The sequence below is a fragment of the Salvelinus alpinus genome, chromosome 31 (assembly GCF_045679555.1).
Source record: "Salvelinus alpinus chromosome 31, SLU_Salpinus.1, whole genome shotgun sequence".
Lineage (NCBI taxonomy): Eukaryota > Metazoa > Chordata > Actinopteri > Salmoniformes > Salmonidae > Salvelinus > Salvelinus alpinus.
This window is the reverse complement of record NC_092116.1, coordinates 13,083,873-13,106,492: the sequence shown is the minus strand read 5'-3', so window position 1 is coordinate 13,106,492 and position 22,620 is coordinate 13,083,873. Positions and strand designations below refer to the sequence as shown.

At 42.3% G+C, this 22,620-nt stretch overlaps 1 protein-coding gene across 9 annotated transcripts in view; it reads right to left on the bottom strand.

Annotated features, from left to right (window-relative positions):
• LOC139561888 (adhesion G protein-coupled receptor L3-like) overlaps nucleotides 1-22,620 on the bottom strand; it is a 336,416-nt gene that overhangs the window by 280,231 nt on the left and 33,565 nt on the right. For all 9 annotated transcript variants that reach the window (XM_071379279.1, XM_071379281.1, XM_071379283.1 and 6 more), the window contains exon 2: nucleotides 2,998-3,078. The gene's annotated coding sequence lies outside the window, so the exon portion shown is untranslated. The remainder of the gene's footprint in view (nucleotides 1-2,997; nucleotides 3,079-22,620) is intronic.

The following is a 22,620-nucleotide window of genomic DNA, read 5'->3' as shown; positions in this document are numbered from 1 at the left end:
GTCTACTCGAACTCCATTTAAATTACTTTGCATCGTTTTAGAGAGACCTAGACAGCATGACTGTCGACTCAAACTAACAAAACAAAGGGCACTGCCTTAAGATAACTAAACCAAAACCTAGGAGTACATGTGACCAGAACACATTGTGGTCAAATAGACCTTACACTGCTGTCACTAGGACAACCTAGGTGGGTATGCAAAGCGCGCTGGGAAAGATGTATTGGTTGTAAAGGTTTAGTGCTATCCGGGATTCTTAGTGCTATCCATCCCTACCCTAAACCCTAACCCCTAACCATAACCCTTACCTTAACTGTGTTAAATTTCAACTTCAAATGGGGTGACGTCAGATTCGGGACTTCCCAAGGATCCCATTAAGAGGCTCCCCCAATGTTCCACCGGCATAGTCTCCTTCCGCCAGATTGGACTTAAATCAAAGTGACCGCACATTAGGCAAAAGAAGGTGCATCAAATGAAGGTCTTAATTCCATGTCGGGAGTTATTAAGATGATTTGTAATGAAAGTAGACTACGGATATAAATTCCTTTGACACCTTTCAACACTAATAGAGTAGCAAACGTCTACTATTACATGAGATCCGAGCAGCAGGCTGTTGGGGTTAAAGACCCAGAGATCTATAAAAATGAGGCTGCATCTCAATTGTTTATCCTTGATTCTTCAAGCCCTCTCTCATAGCCTCCTTCTTAAAAGACATTGGAGGAAAAGATTGGAGGGGAGGAACGTAAGGGCGACAGGTAGCCTGGCGGTTAAGAATGTTGAGTCAGTAACCAGCGACTTTTCGGTTTCGAACCCCCTAGCTGACTATGTGAAAAACCCTAATTGCCCCTGTAAGTCACTCTGGAGAAGAGAGTCTGCTAAATTATGTAAATGTAATCAAGAAAATACAATTGAGAATGGCTCTGTACATGGATAAGATGCATTAAATGTGCTAGCTTTCAGCTATAAGCCCGCACAACTACCCCTCACTGTTGCCCCATGTTATTCAAATGCACAACAGCTTCCATGTCACTTTGTGACTAATATGCCAATTACATTTGACTCTGCAGCTTCCCGTCCTTGCTTCAGTTCATACTGTGCAGAGGGAAGGACTGGCTGGGACATTAATGCATATTTATTTTACAATAAATATGGGATTACGCTTAGATTAATTTTAGCCAGAACGTCCACGCTGTTTTCTGTATTATCCAGCAGAGGAGGAAATGCCATTCAAATCCCCTCGATGCAAAGTAACATGAAATGCAAAATCTCCCAGTGTGATTCCGTGTGGCGTTATTGGAAAAGGTGACATGGCACCTTATGCTGAATTTATTAACCTCTGTCACTAATAACGTGCACCATATTCAGACCGCCGACTGACGTATCCTGCGGTTTTAAGATTAAGTCACTTCAGCAGCTGCGGACGATATGTCAGGCGTCCGAGATTTTTTATTTCAACGAGCCAATATCTTCTCCACAATCTCTTTGAGTGGCAAAGAGAAGAAACATCCGAAGTGAGGTGGCATTTACTGAAAAAAACAGCCTGCAGTAAGGAGAGGGGAAGGGTGATGGGGGGGGGGGGGGGGGGGTATTAGTGTGGGTAAGCTCGTCAAAACCCACAGGTGGGGGGGATGTGCGTGACTGCATCCGATTTGGAGGGGGAGAGATGAAAGGTGCACAAGAAAACAATGACAAATTCGAAAGCAAGATGGGGAGTGAATATAAGATGGATCAGAAGGACAGGGTTGAGAGGTAGGGGGAGGGTTAGCATGAGGCGGGTAGAGACTCGAGGGACAGCAAAATGGAAGCCAACTGCACTTTTGCATGATTACACCAAAAACCTAATTTGCACCGGGGAGCACAATCCAAACATGCTTGGTGGATGGGTGTGGTTACTGACCAGAAAAACCTCCCGTCGCTGAGGGGGGATATTAGTGGTTTACCAGTGCTGTCCTGGAGATTTGCATATGTTAATGACCACCTAGCATTTCCCTATCCATCAACTCATCAAAAATCACGAGAGGAAACAAGTGAAATAGAAGGACCCCATGAATGCTCATCATTAGAATGCTGTGTAGGAGATTAAATAGACATGCAATCTTGCCCTGTTGCATATTCATGCTTTCAAAGGAAACTTCTTGGAATTTGTGATAAGTTTCAGGAAACTATGCACATGTCACGCATCACTACCTCACAGGGGAGCCATTTTAACGTCAACTTTTCTGATCAAAATGCATGTTTTTGGAAATCATTCTAGCAAGCTAACCAAAGTCAGCCAGGTAGCTTGGGTGCTTGACTGCTGTTGTTAGGTCAGAACGCTCTAATCAAACCTACTCCTCGGCCAGAGTGTCCAGTGGGCGCTCTGAACGCTCCGAGAGTGAAATGATCTGGATTCATGAACAGACAATCTGACATCGTTTTGATTGCGCACTCTGAGCGCACTCTTCCACTCCAGATTGAATTTACAAACACACCTGTAGTATAAACCAGCCTTTAGTCTTGAAATCTTTGGTTGTTTAGTACATGGCCTCACATGTGAATCCTTAAAGAGATGGGTGGGGCTAAGGCTTAACAGGGTGTGAACGATGCTGAACGGGTGTAGACAAAGATGATCTTTCCAGTAGATGTACAAAAACATTCAAGCGCCATTTTCTCAAAAGTAAGGTTACAAGTTTATTTACTTTCCCATTGTTCCTTAACTGCAGTGTATGATATAACATTTTCTAGCTCTGAGTTTGAAATGGTGCAAAAAACACAATTTCACATTTTTCTACATAAGACCGAATCGAGCCGGTCGGTCACATTTATGCAAGGTCGGTTGAATCACTCGAAGAGGGGAACTTGATAGCAAGCTGAAAAATGTTGTTGGAATCTCCTGAATAAAATGTGTTTGTGATTTTCTGTGTTTGGGGGTGAGTTTGAAGAAACAGTGCAGGGAATTGTCTTGTCATGATATTAGCAGCTGTTCAATCTGATGAGGAAGTGGATCGACTTGTCACATACCTGTGAGTGGTTCTTCTCTCGTCAAAGCTCCTTACAAATCCAGTACATCACATCTCAGAGACTAGAACCATATATCCCATCCTAGAACAGAGAAAGACACCTGTTAGAACCCAAAAGGGCTGACTTTTTGATTAGTTTAAAAAAATAAGATATTCACAACATAATTAAACGACTGAATCCATGACGATGAGGATGGTTAGGATCATTTTGAAAATGTCATCAATATGATCCTCACAATCCTTATGATTATGCACATGATCATTTGCAAGTATATTTTAGCTGCATATGAGCTGTTAGTGTCTCTTCAGATGGCCATTAGAAGTTATTTCAAGTGTCTGAAGAGCTATTCAGGCAGAGAGGAAGAGGACGAGAGAGGCCCAATTCAGTGGAAAATCTGTCACCCTACAGCAGGTGGCATTTTTTTGTTGTTTTGCCCACCAAACAAGGAATTTTTGTATGGAAATCAATGAGTTGCAAATTTGGTCAACAAAAAAAAGATCTATGGCTTATTCTCTATGTGAGGTTTATTTGATCAAATATAAGTTGTTACGAGTGTACTAATATAAGTAAGAGACGTGACACTTTATATCAGAGTTGTTGAGATGGCTATGCATATCGATGGCATGAGGCTAGTAGCTTCTCTCTCTCCATTGAATACAGGTGGTTGACGTCAACAACCCTCACCGAATATTCAAAAAAAGGATTACAATAATGAGATGTATCCACCAATCCAAAGAAAGGAAAGGCAGGAGCTAGACAGCCCGCCGTGCTGCATTGTGGACAACGACTCACATTGTTAGGGTGGAGAGACGTGTATCTTGTCAGTATATCCATAAATCTTTGATTCAGGTCACATCAGCTTTTAATGACTGATTTATTAGGACCCAACAGGTCCCTTCTGATGGGAGCCAAACAACAATCCTGATTTAAATTGCATTAACACCGCAGTAAATATACATATACGACATTAGAATTTTGATGACTGCTTTTCAATTTCACAGAATCTCTCTCTTGCTCCATTTTAGCAGTCTCTCTCTCTCCCACCGTGTGTATCGCTGTCTCCATTTCTCTTATTGTCTCTAGAAATGCATCTCGGTTTGTCATCCTCTTCGCTCTCTATCAATCTCGCTCTCTGCACCACCTTTTTTGAAAAGGCTTCAGATGTGAAGAGGTTGACCTTAATTACAGACAAATTATGATTTAGACAATTCCTCTCGAATTAGTACTTCAGAAATGTGCGTAATTGAAACAGAAATACACACCAATGACTTCTTTGTGTGTGTGCAACAGAAGAACGGGACAAAACATGTCATTCTCTCCCTGGAATGATGGCTTGCTTTTTGTATTTACAGGGGCTGTGAAATGGATTCCCTTTAAAATGATCTTGATTAAATTTCATCCATCACAAACACAGCCAAGACACAAATGTCTGCAGATTGAGGCGACTGAAGTCCACACATCTGATTAGAATCGTAAATCATAAAAACAGTGTTTTGCACTAGCGCCGGCTATATAGCCGATTACAGAGTAATTTTCAGCCGGGTACTTTCCCAACTCAAATCAACTAGGCTACCTTTCGATTCGCTAGTCAGAAAAAAAGTCTGCGGATCCCGCTAGAATTAACAATATGTATCTTCTAGCAATCTATTGATAGAGGCGCATGTCAATCACAAAGTGAGCGATGACAGGGAAACTGCTGGTATGACTGTAGTGATGGGTCTTTTCGGTGAGCTGGGTCATTTGGCTCCGTTCACGTAAAATAGTAGGCTCATTTGGCTCCCAAACAGCTCTTATTATGTCAGAATGCTTATGTCGACCTAGAACCATGAAATAATTGCAAATCCCCATATAAAGGCCAAAAGGTAGGCTACCACTATGTCATATCGTTAAATTAACGTTCAAAAAAATAATAATCTAAGCACTGGGAAAATATCAGCGTGGACCAGATTGATGCGCTCTCCCCACTATTTATTGTTTCTACAAATGAGTATTAACCTTCTTTAGATAATGATTTTGTAATTTATCTGCAGAAAAACGTTTGAGATTGAAAAAAAATAACTAGTGGTAGTAGTATGCAAATCAGGGAGACAAATGAACGGTCCTTTCACCGATGTGATTCGGTATCCGGACGTTAACCAAAAAGATCCCTTAGAAAAGAGCTGTTCGTTCACAAACGGCCCATCGCTAGTCTGCTGTCGGTCCCGCCCGCCTCTCGTACCTGGGTGTGCGCGCGCAGTGGTTGCAGTCGAATTTCCATGCGAGTGAATTTGCACTTCCCATATAACGTTAATGTGGTAACGATGAGTCGAAATCCACTTAGGCTATTGTTTTCTGGCACATTCATTTATGTTATTTTGCATGCCATTAGTCCGACATTAACCATGGTTTGTTGGCCCTGGGCCAGTAAAAACATATCAGTACAGTGGATCTTGTGTCGGGCCAGTATCCTTTCAGTGCATTTTTGCATTCCATTTCAATATTTATCTGCTCTGTCGCAGTCTACAATTGAAGAGTACAAGCGTAGGTTAAATATCATGCTATTTGTACTTGACCATTATGATTGACCATTCATTTAAGCGCCACTATGCTCCCGCGAGTCAACTTTTTCATTGATAAACAGTTCATGTTGGACCCTGGCGTTTCATATGCAGTCACGGAGTGGTGGCTCATAGGCTATTTACTGTGCTTTAATTGACGACAGCAAGTTTGACTGATTTATAAAAGGTGTCAATCTCATAGAGTGCCTTCAGAAAGTATTCACACCCCTCGAGTTTTTCCACATTTTGATGTGTTGCAGCCTGAATTTAAAAAATTTAATTGAGATTTTGTGCCAATGATCTACACACAATACCCCACAATGCCAAAGTGGAATTTAGTTTTTATACATTTGTATTAATTACATTTATAAAATTAAGCTGAAATGTTATTAAATATTCAACCACGTTGTAATGGCAAACATCAAAACGTTCAGGAGTAAAAAATTTGCTTAATAAGTCACATAAGTTGCATGGACTCACTGTGTGCAATAATAGTGTTTAACATGATTTTTGAATGACTACCTCATCTCTGTACCCCACACATACAATTATCTGTAAGGTCCCTCAGTCGAGTAGTGAATTTCAAGAACAGATTCAACCACAAAGACCAGGGAGGTTTTCCAATGCCTCGCAAAGAAGGGCATCCATTGGTAGATGGCAAAACATTTTTACAAATAAAAATAAAATGACACTGAATATCCCTTTGAGCATGGTGATATTTTTAACTACGCTTTGGATGGTGGATCAATGCACCCAGTCATTACAAAGATACAGGTGTCCTTCCTAACTCAGTTTGCCCTGGGAAGAAGGAAACTGCTCAGCGATTATTTCACCATGCTGTAGTGATTTTTAAACCGATTCAGAGTTTAATGGCTGTGATCAGAGAAAATATAGTATAAAATCAACAACATTGTAGTTACTCCACAATACTAACCTAAATGACAAGAGTGAAAAGAAGGAAGCCTGTACAGAATAAAGATATTCCAAAACATGCATCCGGTTTGCAATAAGGCACTAATGTAATACTGCAAAAAAATATGTCAAGGAAATGTGCTTTTTGTCCTGAATACAAAGCATTATGTTTGGGGCAAATTAAACATCACTGAGTACCACTTCATATTTTCAAGCATGGTGGTGGCTGCATCATGTTATGGATCGGCAAGGACTACAGAGGTTTTTTTTTTTTTATAAAAAGAAAACAGAATAGAGCTAAGCACAGGCAAAATCCTAGAGGAAAACCTGGTTCAGTCTTCTTTCCGACAGACACTGGGAGACAAATAACCTAAAAATCATGGCCAAATATACATTATATACAGTACATTCGGAAAGTATTCAAGACCCCTTGTCTTTTCCCACATTTTGTTACAATACAGCCTTATGTTAAAATTCATTAGGGTCATTGTCTTGTTGGAAGGCGAACCGTCGCCCCAGTCTTAGGTCCTGAGCGTTCTGGAGCAGGTTTTCATCAACGATCTCTCTGTACTTTGCTCTGTCCATCTTTCCCTCAATCCTGACTAGTCTCCCAGTCCCTGTCACTAAAAACATCCCCACAGCATAATGCTGCCACCACCATCACCGTAGGGATGGTAATGGCCAGGTGATGAGCGGTACCTGGTTTCCTCAAGACGTGACGTTTGGCATTCAGGCTTGGTTTGGCTGGGTGGAAGAGAGTCTTGGTGGTTCTAAACTTCTTCCATTTAAGAATGATGGAGGCCACTGTGTTCTTAGGGACCTTAAAATGCTGAAGAAATGCATTGGTACCCTTCTCCACATCTGTGCCTCGACACAATCCTGTCTCGGAGCTCTATACACAATTCCTTAGACCTCATGGATTGGTTTTTGCTCTGACATGCACTGTCAACTGTAAGACTTTATATAAACTGGTGTGTGCTTTTCCAAATCATGTCCGATCTATTTAATTTACCACAGGTGGACTCCAATCAAGTTGAAGAAACATCAAGGATGATCAATGGAAACAGAGCTCAATTTCGAGTCTCATATGAAAGGGTCTGAATACTTACGTAAATAAGGTATATGTTTTTTATTTTAAATACATTAGCAAAAATGTCTAAAAACCTGTTTTGAGTTTGTCATTATGGGTTATTGTGTGTAGATTGAGGAACATTTGTATTTAATCAATATTAGAATAAGGCTGTAGCATAACAAAATGTGGAAAAAGTGAAGGGATCTGTATACTCTCTGAATGCACTGTATACACAAATGTATACACAAATGACACCTCTTCAAATTAATGGATTCAGCTATTTAAGCCACACCCGTTGCTGACAGGTGTATAAAATAGAGCACACAGCCATGCAATCTCCATAGACAAACATTGGCAGTAGAATGGCCTTACTGAAGAGCTCAGTGACTTTCAACGTGGCACCGTGACTTTCAGGATGCCACCTTTCCAACAGTCAGTTCGTCAAATTTCTGCTCTGCTAGAGCTGCCCTAGTCAACTGTAAGTGCCGTTATTGTGAAGTGGAAATGTCTAGGAGCAGCAATGGCTCAACCACAAAGTAGTAGGCCACACAAGCTCACAGAACAAGACTGCAGATAAATTAGATCTTTAGTTGTTTTTAGTGCTGAAGTGCCTAAAAACATCTGTCCTTGGTTGCAACGTCAGCACTGTTCGTCGGGAGCTTCATGAAATGGGTTTCCGTGGCCTAGCAGCCGTACACAAGCTTAAGATCACAATGTGCAATACCAAGTATATGCTGGAATGGTGTGACGTTCGCCGCCACTCTGGAGCAGTGGAAATGCATTCTCTGGAGTTATGAATCACGCTTCACCATCTGGCAGTTCGATGGACAAATCTGTGTTTGGCGGATGCCAGGAGAACGCTACCTGTCACAACACATAGTGCCAACTATAAAATTTGGTGGAAGAGGAATAATGGTCTGTGGCTGGTTTTCATGGTTCAGGCTAGGCCTCTTAGTTCCAGTGAAGGGAAATCGTATCATCTTACAATGATATTCTAGACGATTCTATGCTTCCAACTTTGTGATAGGCCCTTTCCCGTTTCAGCATGACAATGCCACCATGCACAGCGAGGTCCATACAGAAATGGTTTGTCGAGATTGGTGTGGAAGAACTTGACTGGCCTGCAGAGCCCTGACCTCAACCCCATCGAACACCTTTGGGATGAACTGGAACGCTGACTGCGAGCCAGGCCTAATCGCCCAACATCAGTGCCCGACCTCACTAATGCTCGTGACTGAATGTAATCAAGTCCCGCAAGCAATATTCCAACATCTAGTGGAAGGTTTTCCCAGTAGAGGAGACTGTTATAGCGTCAAAGGGAGGACCAACTCCATATTATTGCTCATTCATTTTGGAATTCGATTTGATGAGCAGGTGTACATACTGTATACTTTTGGTCATGTAGTGTACACTGGAGTTGCTTACCAAGCTGACATTAATTACAGTTTTGGACTTAAAATTGGCTATGGCAAGACTTAAATGGCTGTCTAGGAATGATCAACAACCAACTTAACAGAGCTTGAAGATTTCAAAAAAAGAAAAGAACAAATGGGCAAATATTGTACAATCCAGTTGTGCAAGCTCTTAGAGACTCAACGCTGTAATCGCTGCCAAAAGTGATTCTACATGTATTGACTCGGGGTTTGAATACTATTTTGTATGAATCAACAAAAAAAAGTAGAATTTTTCTACTTTGAAAGTATTTTGTGTAGAACGTTGCACATTTTTTATTAATCCATTTTAAATCGCGATTTGTAACAAATTGTGGAAAAAGTGAAAGGGGTGTGAATACCTTGAAGGAACACATAGTTATACGTCTGTGGTATCGCATCCAGACAACTAAAGATCTAATTTATATGTTCTATATGAAGTTCCTCAGGACGTGCCAGACAATGACATCAAAGTGAGTGACTCATCAGGAGCCTACTGAATTGCATCGGTTAGAGAGCTGTTGATTTGGTTCCGTAATTTGCATACTGGTAGTCTTTTTGGCGATGATCTGCAGACAAATTATGAAAACAGTCGATGAAGATGGTGAATCCTCCTCACTGCAGGAACAATAGGTAGGCTAGCGGGGTAATAACCTCGCTCTCGTCCAAAATATATAAAATAAAACAGATTTGAATAGTTGAAAAAAAATTATACTTACGTGGTATTTTCAAAGATATTGATATAGGTTTATTGATTTAATCAAACTGTTGACAATGGAGTGGGCAACTGCTGCTTTCTGTGTAGCAAAGCCCATGTTAACCTGCTTCATTCTTCTATCATACCTGTATAGCTAAGAAAATGGCTCTTTAAAAGGAAGCTAGAAGCCTTTGGATGTCAGCAGACTCTTACGGGATTCTTTAAAGGCCCAGTGCAGTCAAAATTAAGTTGTTTGTGTGTTTTATATCATATTGTACAGCAGTTGATGAAACTAGCACTGTCAATGTTTTATTTCCTGATAGTTGCTGCTTGAATATACAATCTGGCATTAGAATGTACCATAGGCCACTAAATTAGTTGTTCGGGCAAAAAAATGTCTTAACACAATCTGACCCAACGTTGTTTCCTAACCATTAGAGAGCTTCATCAAGTCTACTAGTCATTACATCCAAGCAGGGGTTGTTGTTAGATTGGCAGACGCCATAGGTCAATCTGGAGAACCAGGCTGGTGGTCAGACAGACATAGCATCTGTCAGTTATTTGAAGGCCCAGGGGGGTTTGGAGAAGCTCTGCCATATTACACCAATCCCCTCCAGAAAGAGTTTTGCACAATGGGAACAAGCCGAATTACAAAGCATTATGTTCACATTGGAGTTAACATCTCAATTGAAAATGGTATAACAAGTCCAGTATTATACATTTTCATTTGTCATTTATCCAGAGCCACTTACAGTAGTGCACTTTTTCATACTGGTTCCCCGTGGGAATCGAACCCACCACTCTGAAGTTGCAAGCGCCATGCTCTACCGACTGAGCCACATGGGACCGGACCTGGTTCACCTGAACTATGATGAAAAGAAACTCCAGCACACTGGTGACCTTGATGCTCCACATGCAGATGTAATGGATTTTTATACAAATGTTTGTCTCAGACATGAATCTGGGTTTTTCTTCTTCTTAAGAACACTTCTTCCACGCCGCTCTTATTCTTATAATTCTGTATCTCAGCTACACATTCTGAGCGGAGGTGTTTTCACAGATACATGTTGGACTTGTTCCACTACTTTCAGTGGGGCAGAAGTGGTGGTGGCCACTGGGGATAAGAGCTTCCAAAACCTCTTCAATGGGTTGTGAAACAGAGGCCTTTCATGACTGACTAATAGGTGTTTGAGATGTTGTTGTTGCATTACTGTGGGGCGCTTTCACTGGAGAATACACATTCATATCATTGTCGTTCTGACTAAAGTGTATCATCCTAGCCTGCTGGAAAGACACATTTTTGCTGAAAAGACAAAACTAAGGAAAACATTTGAAGATCACTGGGTACTCCAAACCAGAGGGTGCTGTGAGAGAATGCAGCCCCACCCTGTGCTCGAGCCACTATTCATCTGGGTTACTCACGGTTCAAATAAACCTCATTAGCTTTAACTTCACGTTCTTTCAAAACTCTACTGTTTGTTGTCATTGAAATCAGCTTCAGTACATTGAAGGTAGAGCAAGTGCATCAGCAAATGTACGGGCATTGAATGTGGCTTCAAGTGTGCTTCATACCGCGATTGCATCCAAGGGCACAGCCATCGTACAACACAAGGGGCCATCACGTCAACAATCTTAACAGGCCCCTATACCGTCGACTAAATAGAAGTGAAAAGAAAACCATACGAGCGCGAAAGAGCACATGTTTACCGCATGACTAATGCAGGGCGACGGCCTGTGGCGTAGCCGCACTAGTGCGAACACAAAAGGGACAGCTCTTGCGGTCCCTGGAGTGTATCAAAGAACGACTTACTTTATCAGCTGAGTGAAAAATGTGCTGAGAGGGGTTAGACAGGAAGTGGTAGGACAGAAGTCACTATTCTATTGTTGCCCGCCGCTGACCCAAACACCCATGTTACTAGTGACACATTAGCAACAAAAAGCGGTAATGGCTGAACCTTATCTCACGACTCATGACCCAGGGGTTATTACAGGTCAGAAAACAGCCAGAGGCTGTGTGGATGAGGTTAATGTAGACAAAATGTTATTGAAGTGTCTTGTTTATGAATAGGACCAGCTTGGATAGTACTCAAAGTGCTCAACTGATATTGTGTGTACTAGGAAGTAGAGAAGCCATGGCAGTTTTGTCCATAATATAAATAAATACTAGCCATTTATTCATACAAACATTACTGTTGCCAAAAACTAGTCTGCAAACATAGTTGCATTACTCATAGGAGCCTATATCACAACAGGCATGCAATTACTGTCAACACTAACACAGCAATACTACCACAAATATATACAAATACACTGAGTGTACAAAATATTAGGAACACCTACTCTTTCTATGACAGACTGACCAGGAGAATCAAGGTGAAAGCTGTGATCCCTTATTGATGAACACCTGTTAAAGCCACTTCAAATCAGTGTAGATGAAGGGGAGGAGACAGGTTAAAGCAGGATTTTTAAGCCTTGAGACATTTGAGACATGAATTGTGTATGTGTGCCATTCAAAGGGTGAATGGGCAAGACAAAATATTTAAGTTGTTTTGAACAGGGTATGGTAGTAGGTGCCAGGCGCACCAGTTTGAGTGTGTCAAGAACTGCAACGCTGCTGGGTTTTTCACACTCAACAGTTTCCTGTGTGTTTCAAGAATGGTCCATCACCCAAAGGACATACAGCCAACTTGACAACTGTGGGAAGCATTTGACTCACGATGGGCCAGGATCCCTGGTCTAAAGAAGCATGATATGAAGAAAATGTAGTCTATTTCAGAAGAACAGAATAGTATACTCAGAGTTGTCCTTATGTTGGGTCCTGATCCAGCTATGCCAAATGGCTGTGGGCTACACTAGTTCATTTAGCAGACAAGAATTGCTTAGAAATCCGTAGCATTGTTTTATAGTATGAAGAATACAATTGAACAAAGCTGAATAAAATAGAAAGGATATTTTCTCCAAACGATTTGAGGGAGTGCACACATGCGGATATTCTGTGTTGAGCAGTTAAAAAAAGGTATTCCTATATGCCTAATGTAGAGTTATTAATGTAACTTTAGTTGTTCTACAAACGTTGGGCTATATGTTTTGATCTTTAATACATTGTAAGGCTGCATGATGCGACTAATGATGATTTGAAAAAAGTAGCTTGAAAAGGCATGAGCTCTGGGTTTTTTTGCGCAGGCTGTACAAACTACATCAGTGACTCATTCACAATTTGACAAGCACTTGATAATGTCTAGAATTTCACGGCGGCATCCCCCTTGTGTGGCCGTAATGCACCCTAAAAAAATCCATGCCTTTTGCGGCCAGTGGCCGTTGTGCCCTTCTCCCTGACTGATGCACGCTCCATCATGTGATCGGGTCTTTCTCATAGGCTACAAGTGAAGACACCCACATTGGGGACGCAACTGCGCGTGTCCTTATCCAATTCCGAGGTGCATATTGAAGATATTGGAAGAACTGTCCACATTCACTTTTCGTCAGACAAGATGTGTATGCGTAACGAACAGCAAAAGCACTACCCTATGTCAATTTACTATCCTCCATAGTACAAAGGTAGACATATTCGATTCTGTGAGATAATTATTCAAAATATAGTCTGGGACAGTTGTGGGATGCGATAGATCCAAAATTAATACAACCACTAGCATAATTTTTTTTTTATACTCAACGTGGCTGATGGAACAGATCAGAACTTTTAGCTTAAAATGTTGATAAACTATTAGGCTATTTCTTCACATTATAAGAGCAGCAATGCACACATGGTAGTAGCCTATAAGCGCGAATGTTCCGTTAGTTGGAAATCACCATTTTCAAAGCCGATGTGATTATGCATGTAATGCTTTTATTATAAAAAGGTGCATTTTTATGGTGAAAATTATCTTCCCCAAACTTGAAACTCACACACTGCTTATGTATGCCAGTTAGGCTCTACATCCCTTGTAAAGAGGATTAATGTGTTGAATGTTAAGAAATTATTTGGCCACTTTAGTTGTGATACAAACCTTATTAAGACATATAGGCCTATGGGCTAGGCTACACGAGGTGTGCAACTATGATTCAAAAAAGTTGGCTTTGTTTCTGATGCTGGGCATCATCAAGTGATTGGCTAATATTGTCACCCATCAGCCTATTCTTGATTTAATCTCATCTTTACATGTACTAAATAATATAGGTGTGAAAAAAACTTAGCAAAAAAAAGAAACGTCCTCACTGTCAACTGCGTTTATTTTCAGCAAACTTAACATGTGTAAATATTTGTATGAACATAACAAGATTCAACAACAGACATAAACTGAACAAGTTCCACAGACATGTGACTAACAGAAATGGAATAATGTGTCCCTGAACAAAGGGGGGGTCAAAATCTAAAGTAACAGTCAGGATCTGGTGTGGCCACCAGCTGCATTAAGTACTGCAGTGCATCTCCTCCTCATGGACTACACCAGATTTGCCAGTTCTTGCTGTGAGATGCTACCCCACTCTTCCACCAAGGCACCTGCAAGTTCCCGGACATTTCTGGGGGGAACGGCCCTAGCCCTCACCTCACAGATTGAAATCCAGGCTCTTCGCTGGCCATGGCAGGACACTGACATTCCTGTCTAGCAGGAAATCATGCACAGAACGAGCAGTATGGCTGGTGGCATTGTCATGCTGGAGGGTCATGTCAGGATGAGCCTGCAGGAAGGGTACCACATGAGGGAGGAGGATGTCTTCCCTGTAACGCAGAGCGTTGAGATTGCCTGCAATGACAACAAGCTCAGTCCGATGATGCTGTGACACACCGCCCCAGACCATGACGGACCCTCCACCTCCAAATCGATCCCGCTCCAGAGTACAGGCCTCAGTATAACGCTCATTCCTTCGACGATAAGCGTGAATCCAACCATCACCCCATGTAAGACAAAACTGTGACTCGTTAGTGAAGAGCACTTTTTGCCAGTCCTGTCTGATCCAGCGACGGTGGGTTTGTGCCCATAGGCGACGTTGTTGCCGGTGATATCTGGTGAGGACCTGCCTTACAACAGGCCTACAAGCCCTGAGTCCAGCCTCTCTCAGCCTATTGCGGACAGTCTGAGCACTGATGGAGGGATTGTGCGTTCTTGGTGTAACTCGGGCAGTTGTTTCCATCCTGTATCTGTCCCATAGGTGTGATGTTCGGATGTACCGATCCTGTGCAGGTGTTGTTACACGTGGTCTGCCACTGCGAGGACGATCAGCTGTCCGTCCTGTCTCCCTGTAGCACCGTCTTAGGCGTCTCACAGTACTGACATTGCAATTTATTGCCCTGGCCACATCTGCAGTCCTCATGCTCTTTGCAGCATGCATAAGGCACGTTCACGCAGATGGGCAGCGACCCTGGGCATCTTTCTTTTGATGTTTTTCAGAGTTGGTAGAAAGGCCTCTTTAGTGGCCTAAGTTTTCATAACTGTGACCTTAATTAATTGCCTACCGTCTGTAAGCTGTTAGTGTCTTATTAACAACCGTTCCACAGGTGCATGTTCATAAATTGTTTATGGTTGGGAAACAGTGTTTAAACCCTTTACAATTTAGATCTGTGAAGTTAATTAATTGTTACGAATTATCTTTGAAAGACAGGGTGCTGAAAAAGAAACATGAATTTTTTTGCTGAGTTTATATTTAGAATGGACAATTAATCATGCAACTGTCTCGAAACAGTGGCAGCGGGGGGAAAATACACTTAAATAGCGAATGGAGGTCGCTTTTCTTGTGGTTTATTTTCATGCCAGCCAGGTAGGCTATACTCTTGTTGTAAATATAAGCAATGTGCTTAATATTAGGAAAGTTGAGAAATAAATATAGTAGGCCTAGTCTATAGAAAGCTGATCCTCCTCTTTTTAATAGAGGCCATCACTCTGTTTTCTCGTGCAATTGCATAGACTATTGAAATGTTGCGCAACATGAGCTCATGGACACTCATGAAGTGTGAATAGATTTTCAAATACATTTGCCTTTAAGACAGAGTGATTAGAGGGACAATTAAGTCCTGAGTACCAGGCAGTTACCAAGGTTGGTAGGCTACTAATGACCATCAGCAGCATCAAAGCTTGGAGAAGCCTAATTACAGTGACTAAATAATCACGTAGAATTTGACTGCCTTCATGACCACCGGTGTGGCTGTAATAAGGTCACCGCAACAGCCCTAGTCCATCCTCGACGAATTGAGGCTATCCAGGTCTGTGCCCAAACAATTCGAACTTCTACTTTTAAAAATCCACATTTCCAGAAACAAGTCTCTCACCATTGTCGCTTGTTATAAACCCCCTTCAGCCCCCAGCTGTGCCCTGGACACCATATGTGAATTGATTGCCCCCCCATGTATCTTCAAAGGGACATGCTTAACACCCAAGCCATTCTAAAAATCAAAGCTAGATGCCCTCAATCTCAAACAAATTATCAAGGAATCAAATCACGGCATTTTTATCGGCAGACTCAATAGCCTTGGCTTCTCAAATGACTGCCTCGCCTGAGTCACCAACTACTTCTCAGATAGAGTTCAGTGTGTCAAATCGGAGGGCCTGTTGTCCGGACCTCTGGCAGTCTCTATAGGGGTACCACAGGGTTCAATTCTCGGGCCGACTCTTTTCTCTGTATATATATCAATGATTTCGCTCTTGCTGCTGGGGATTCTCTGATCCACCTCTACGCAGACGACACCATTCTGTATACTTCTGGCCCTTCTTTGGACACTGTGCTAACAAACCTCAAAACGAGCTTCAATGCCATACAACACTCCTTCCGTGGCCTCCAACTGCTTTTAAATGCTAGTAAAACTAAGTGCATGCTCTCCAAACGATTGCTGCCCGCACCCTCCCGCCCGGCTAGCATCACTACTCTGGATGGTTCTGACTTAGAATATGTGAACTACAAATACCTAGGTGTCTGGTTAGACTGCAATCTCTCCTTACAGACTCACATTAAGCATCTCCAATCCAAAATGAAATCTAGAATCGGCATCCTATTTCGCAACAAAGCCTCCTTCACTCATGCTGCCAAACATACCCTCGTAAAAGGGACTATCTTACCGATCCTTGACTTCGGCGATGTCATTTACAAAATAGCCTCAAACTCTACTCGGCAAACTGGATGCAGTCTATAACAGTGCCATCCGTTCTGTCACCAAAGCCCCATATACTACCCACCACTGTGACCTGTATGCTCTCATTGGCTGGCCCTCACCACATATTCATCACCAAACCCACTGGCTCCAGGTCATCTATAAGTCTTTGCTAGGTAAAGCCCCACCTTAGCTCACTGGTCACCATAGCAACACCCACCCATAGCACGTGCCCCAGCAGGTATTTTTCACTGGTCATCCCCAAAGCCAACACTCCCTTTGGCCGCCTTTCCTTCCAGTTCTCTGCTGCCAATGACTGGAACGAATTGCAAAAATCCCTGAAGCTGGAGACTTATATCTCCCTCACAAAATTTAAGCATCAGCTGTCAGAGCAGCTTACCGATCACTGTACACAGCAAATCTAAATAGCACACCCAACTACCTCATCCCCATATTGTTACTTATCTTCTTGCTCTTTTGCACCGCAGTATCTCTACTTGCACATCATCATCTGCACATCTATCACTCCAGTGTTAATGCCAAATTGTAATTATTTCGTCTCTATGGCCTATTTATTGCTTTACCTCCCTACTCTTCTACATTTGCACACACTGTACATAGATTTTTTTTTTTTATTAATTTTAAATTTTGTGTTATTGACTGTATGTTTGTTTATGTGTAACTGTGTTGTTTTTGTCACACTGCTTTGCTTTATCTTGGCCAGGTCGCAGCTGTAAATGAGAACTTGTTCTCAACTGGCCTTCCTGGTTAAATAAGGGCGAAATAAAAAATTAAATAACTTTTAAAAAAGAGGCTGTTCTGAAGGCCAAAGGGGGGTGCAACTCAATATTAGGAATGTGTTCCTCATGTTTTGTACACAGTGTATATTCCGGTGCAAAATGTTTTTCCAGTCATCCTCAGCAGATCAAAGATTTTGTGCTGAGTCAGTCTAGGGGTGTTAGCAGAGGCTATCATTAGGAGTCATTGGAGGAGGAGGACACACACTATGCATGAGGACCATCTGGACCCAAGGGTCAAATTAAATGCAGGCAAGCTGATAAATGACTGGGACTGTTTGATGACCCAGACCAGAGGAAGTGCAGGCAGGTTATGTATTTAAATGTGCTTTCTTGCCTTCCTTTGTGCACCCTTGTTATCTTCCTCTCCTCCTCACTCACTCCATCTTTCTCTCCCCTTCAACTGCATAATCTTATCACACCGCTTTCTCTCCATCCCTCCCTTCTCTCTATCCTCCCTCTGCATCTTCCCATCTTTATTTCTCTCTAGCGTCAACCGCTCATTCGCTCTCCCTCCCTCACTTAATTCTCTCTCTCTGAGTCCCATCTTTATCCTCTTATTCTCTCCCCAACTCTCCCTTCTGTCTCGCGGTCTCCATGACAATGAGGGGAGGCGGAGAAGGGTGTACATCTAACACCTCCAACCTTTTAGCTACTCTGCTGGAGGCTTCCACATGCCTGTGCTCTAATTGGCCTTATTAGCGAACTAAGGAACCTTGAGCTATGTGACGTGTGTGCGTGTGTGTATGACAGAAAGCAAGAGAGCAAGCTCGGGTTAAAAATGAGTATGCGCGTTTGCATCGAGTGTTTAGACATGCAGGGGTGCAGACTCACAGCACAGCAGACTCCGGTCTCCTGTGGGTCCCATGGCTGATCGATAAAGCATTGAGGAAAGGAGGAGGCGTCCTCATATCCCTGCTATGGGTGGGAAATCTGGATTGTGGGAAATGTCCTCTTGCTGAAGACACATTTTCGAAAATGTGTCAAGGTTCAAGCATCAACCCCACAATGTATGTGTGGAACACCTTCTTGTGGAAGATACCGCCTTCGTGCGTGTCAAATTGTAGAATCAATCCGACCATGTAAAACCTTGTTGTAGACACCATTGTAAATGACATGCGCACAAAAGGTGGTCAAGGTGAACTAGCGTCAACCCCACAATTTACAGTAAGTGTGCAAAACAATGGAAGATACCTTGCAAAGACGGCCGCCTTTCTTCACGTCAAGGCGAACTAGTGTCAAGGCAACCCCCACAATGTTGCCCTCTCCCGACGCTTCAGAGGCATGGTGTGGGGAAGAATGGGGTGTTTATCTTTGAGAGCAAATATCATTATAGTAATGATGCTATTCTTTATTTGGAATACATACTCTTGCCGGGATGACCAACCTTGCGGCAGAACATAAAAGTCAATAGAGGAGAAAATTGTATGGGTGATGTTAGTGGGACTTGACACCGTAAGTGCTTCAGAGGGCTATGGCATTGTGTGCATTAACTATCAGCAATATAGCTTTTTTTTCCCTTCTCATGATAACGTCACTTAGCATCATGTTTACAGTGCAGGGTGGTATTGTCGGGCAATGAGACGTGATCAAGATCAATGCTGAATGTAAGAGCATGATACTGTCGAATGTGAATGCCCATCCGCAGAAGATGATTGAAAAACTTGAAAAAATATGTATTGGCAGGTCTCTGAACATTTCACTTGACATTCAGTTGTTTTAAATGTTTCTATTGTGTTCGAGTGGGGTCATGGGCGAAGACTTTTCTGGTACGAAACTCAACGTGTCTGCAAAAGCACTGCAAAACACAGTGTTTGGGCATTGTGAATGGGATACCAAAAAATCTGCAACTGATTGAAAATGGGAATCGAGTTACTGGCAAGGTACGTCAAGAGTCCCGTTTCCATGTGTAAGTGTGTGTGCTCTGACTAACCTTCACCATCCCTCACCTTCAACCCCCCCCCCCCCCCCCCAACTCCCACTTTCCAATATGGAACTTGACCCCCTCAGAAGAGGGCGACCCCAGCATTGAATGCAACCTTGATATAAGTGAGGGGGCCAATATGTGTTTTCAATAAAAACCCAAGACTTTGTGTGTGTGTGTGCACGTGTCCGACGTGCACGTGTGTATGTGTGTTCCTGTGTAGGGGGGTTCTGGAGTCTGTCAGTGCCGGAGGCGCTGCCGACATGGTTTGACAGGTGTGCTGGACCCAAACAGGCACCCAGACCAGCAGCGGGGTCGGTCACACACAATGTTCCCATTCAGGCTTTGTGGGAGACCGCAGAGATATGCCAGAACCCCTGTAACAAGGAGTTAAAAAGGGTGCCCATTTCTCCATGAGGTGACGAACAACGTCAACGCTTTCTGTACTACTACACACACAGGCAGTGTCCTAAATGGCAACCTATTCCCTAGATAGTGTACTCCTTTTGACCCGGGTCCAGGGCTCAAGTCAAAAGTAGTGCACTATATTGGGAATAGGGTGTCATTTGGGATACAGAGACAGACCTGACCGTACCTGTATAAACATCTTAAATGGGTAGCCTGACCTCGTTTTGACTTACCATCATAACAAAGGGGAACTTGTCCCTCTTTCATATCACATTGTGGACATGTGTATAGGTCCCATTGCCATAACGTTGATTGGCCTGTCCAGATGACGAATGACATTGAGAAGAGAGGGTTTGGGTATCTAAATGACAGTCCGCTACATATTGGAAGTCTCTCCTCCACCTATGATCGGACTGCCATTTTGTCTTTCATTCGTTAGGATACACTAAATATGCAGCTAATACAACACAGTATAATACAACCAGTCAACTTCAGTGGACAATGTCCTGGCTTTATCACAGACCTATTTGAATAGTTTCACATTATCAACTCACTATGTATCATCTCTCAGAAAGCAGCTAGAGAGGAAAAGCCTTCCTCCAAAAAAAACACAAAGGTGTCAGTCGTAATTGACTCTACAACTCCCCCATTTCCCAGTTTGGGATTCATTCCCATTTGCAAAAACACGAGACATGAACTTTGACCTTGAGGTAGTTATAATTTGACTAGCTCCATAATGAATAATGACGTGGGAAAACAGGAAAGGTATTCCGGTAGAGTGTATTTGAGCACTGTGCATGCACAGACATCACACACACACACCTTGGACAACAAACACTCACGGAAATTATGTAAAACAATCTTAGCAATGCACAAGCTGCTGGTGGGCTTTGACAGAAATAGTCACTGTGTGCAGGAATTACACAAGAATTACACACGGGCAGCACTGATATACATCCTAAAATGTACATCTGACAGAGGCTTTTAAAACATAGCCGACGCTGGCAGAGCGGCCATTCATGCGTAAAATTGGACAGCCATCCTTCAGCCCAGGCATAAATCTATGGCTGGCTTTAGATGGGGAGAAGCATTACAGAACGTGCTTCTGATCATTTTATTTTTTTTAACTAATTTCAATCAAATCAAATGTTATTTGTCACATGCTTAGACTAACACTGAAATGCTTACTTACTAGCCCTTCACAACAATGCAGAGAGCAGAAAAATATCACACGGAATAAATACACAATGAGCAACGATAACTTGGCTATACACGGGGTACCGAGTCGATGTGCAGTGGTACATGGTAATTGAGGTAGATCTGTACATAGTGGGGAGAACAAGTATTTGGTACACTGCCGATTTTGCAGGTTTTCCTACTTACAAAGCATGTAGAGGTCTGTAATTTTTTATCATAGGTACACTTCAACTGTGAGAGACGGAATGTAAAACAAAAATCCAGAAAATCACATTGTATGATTTTTAAGTAATTAATTTGCATTTTATTGCAAAGTGTGTCAATGCAGATCATTAAATAGTTATCCAATAGCTACCCGGACTAACTATTTAGCAGTCTTATGTCTTGGGGGTAGAAGCTGTTCAGAGTCCTGTTGGCTCCAGACTTGGTGCATCGGTACCACTTGCCATGCGGTAGCAGAGATAACAGTCTATGACTTGGGTGGCTGGAGTCTGACTATTTTTAAGTCCTTAATGGCAGGGAGCTCGTGCCATTTTCACAACTGTGTTAGTGTGTGTGGACAATGATAATTCCTTAGTAACGTGGACACCGCTCCACCACAGCCCCATCAATGTGGATGGGGGCGTGCTCAGCACTCAGTTTCCTGTAGTCCAGAATTTAATCTGGGATTAATACAGATATAGCGGGATTACAGTTACAGAAACATGGCCATGTGAATTGACTGACTGACTTACTTGTTGGTTCTTCTCACTAAATGTATGAAAGTGGGCACTTTAAAATGGTCGAATCGCAGATGCACCTTTAAGTAATTATATAAATGTCTGTTTGTATAAATGCTGTAATATTAATTTCTTAATACTGACGATATATATTATAGAGCCTATTCTAACGATACAAGTGAACAGTCAAATTGATGTCAAAAATAGTAAACCATTTTTTTTAAATGACTGACCAAAGAGATTCTAAATGGTGCATTGAAAAGTCATAGGGTAAGATGCCAGAAACAACTAAGATTGTGAAAGGAGTTAAGCATATGACGTTACTGACAAGGCCTATACCTCGAGTAGCCATCCATACTGCTATATTAAAAGGCATCAACCAGTATGTACAGAAAAAGGGTCAACCACTGAATCCACAGGTTATCAACGCAGTAAATCACATTTGTATTGCCTAGTTTACATAAAAAATGTAGGCAAAAAAAACGGGCTAGAGCCGGTGGCTTACTCGATAAGAACCGACAGTCGTCTGCTGTAAAGTGACATTGTGCCTCGGCTAATGTGTTCACGTCTTCTCAGGGGCAGGGATAAATAAGGGCCGTGTCCTCATTGGGGCATCTGCAGTGAGGGAAGTCTTGTGCCGCAACGGCTAAAAATAAAACATGCTAGGCTAATAAACGCGCTAGCTTCCCCTTGCTAATATTTAGCCTGGGAGGTATACAGTCAAAGCTGGCAAGAGAGTAAATAGCGGTGTTGGTGGTAAACATTTGCCTTTCAGATGAAAACAACGAAAACATAACCGAAGAGTGTTGGGCGTCTTCGAAAAAGCTAAGTCCTCCAATAAATTGCCTT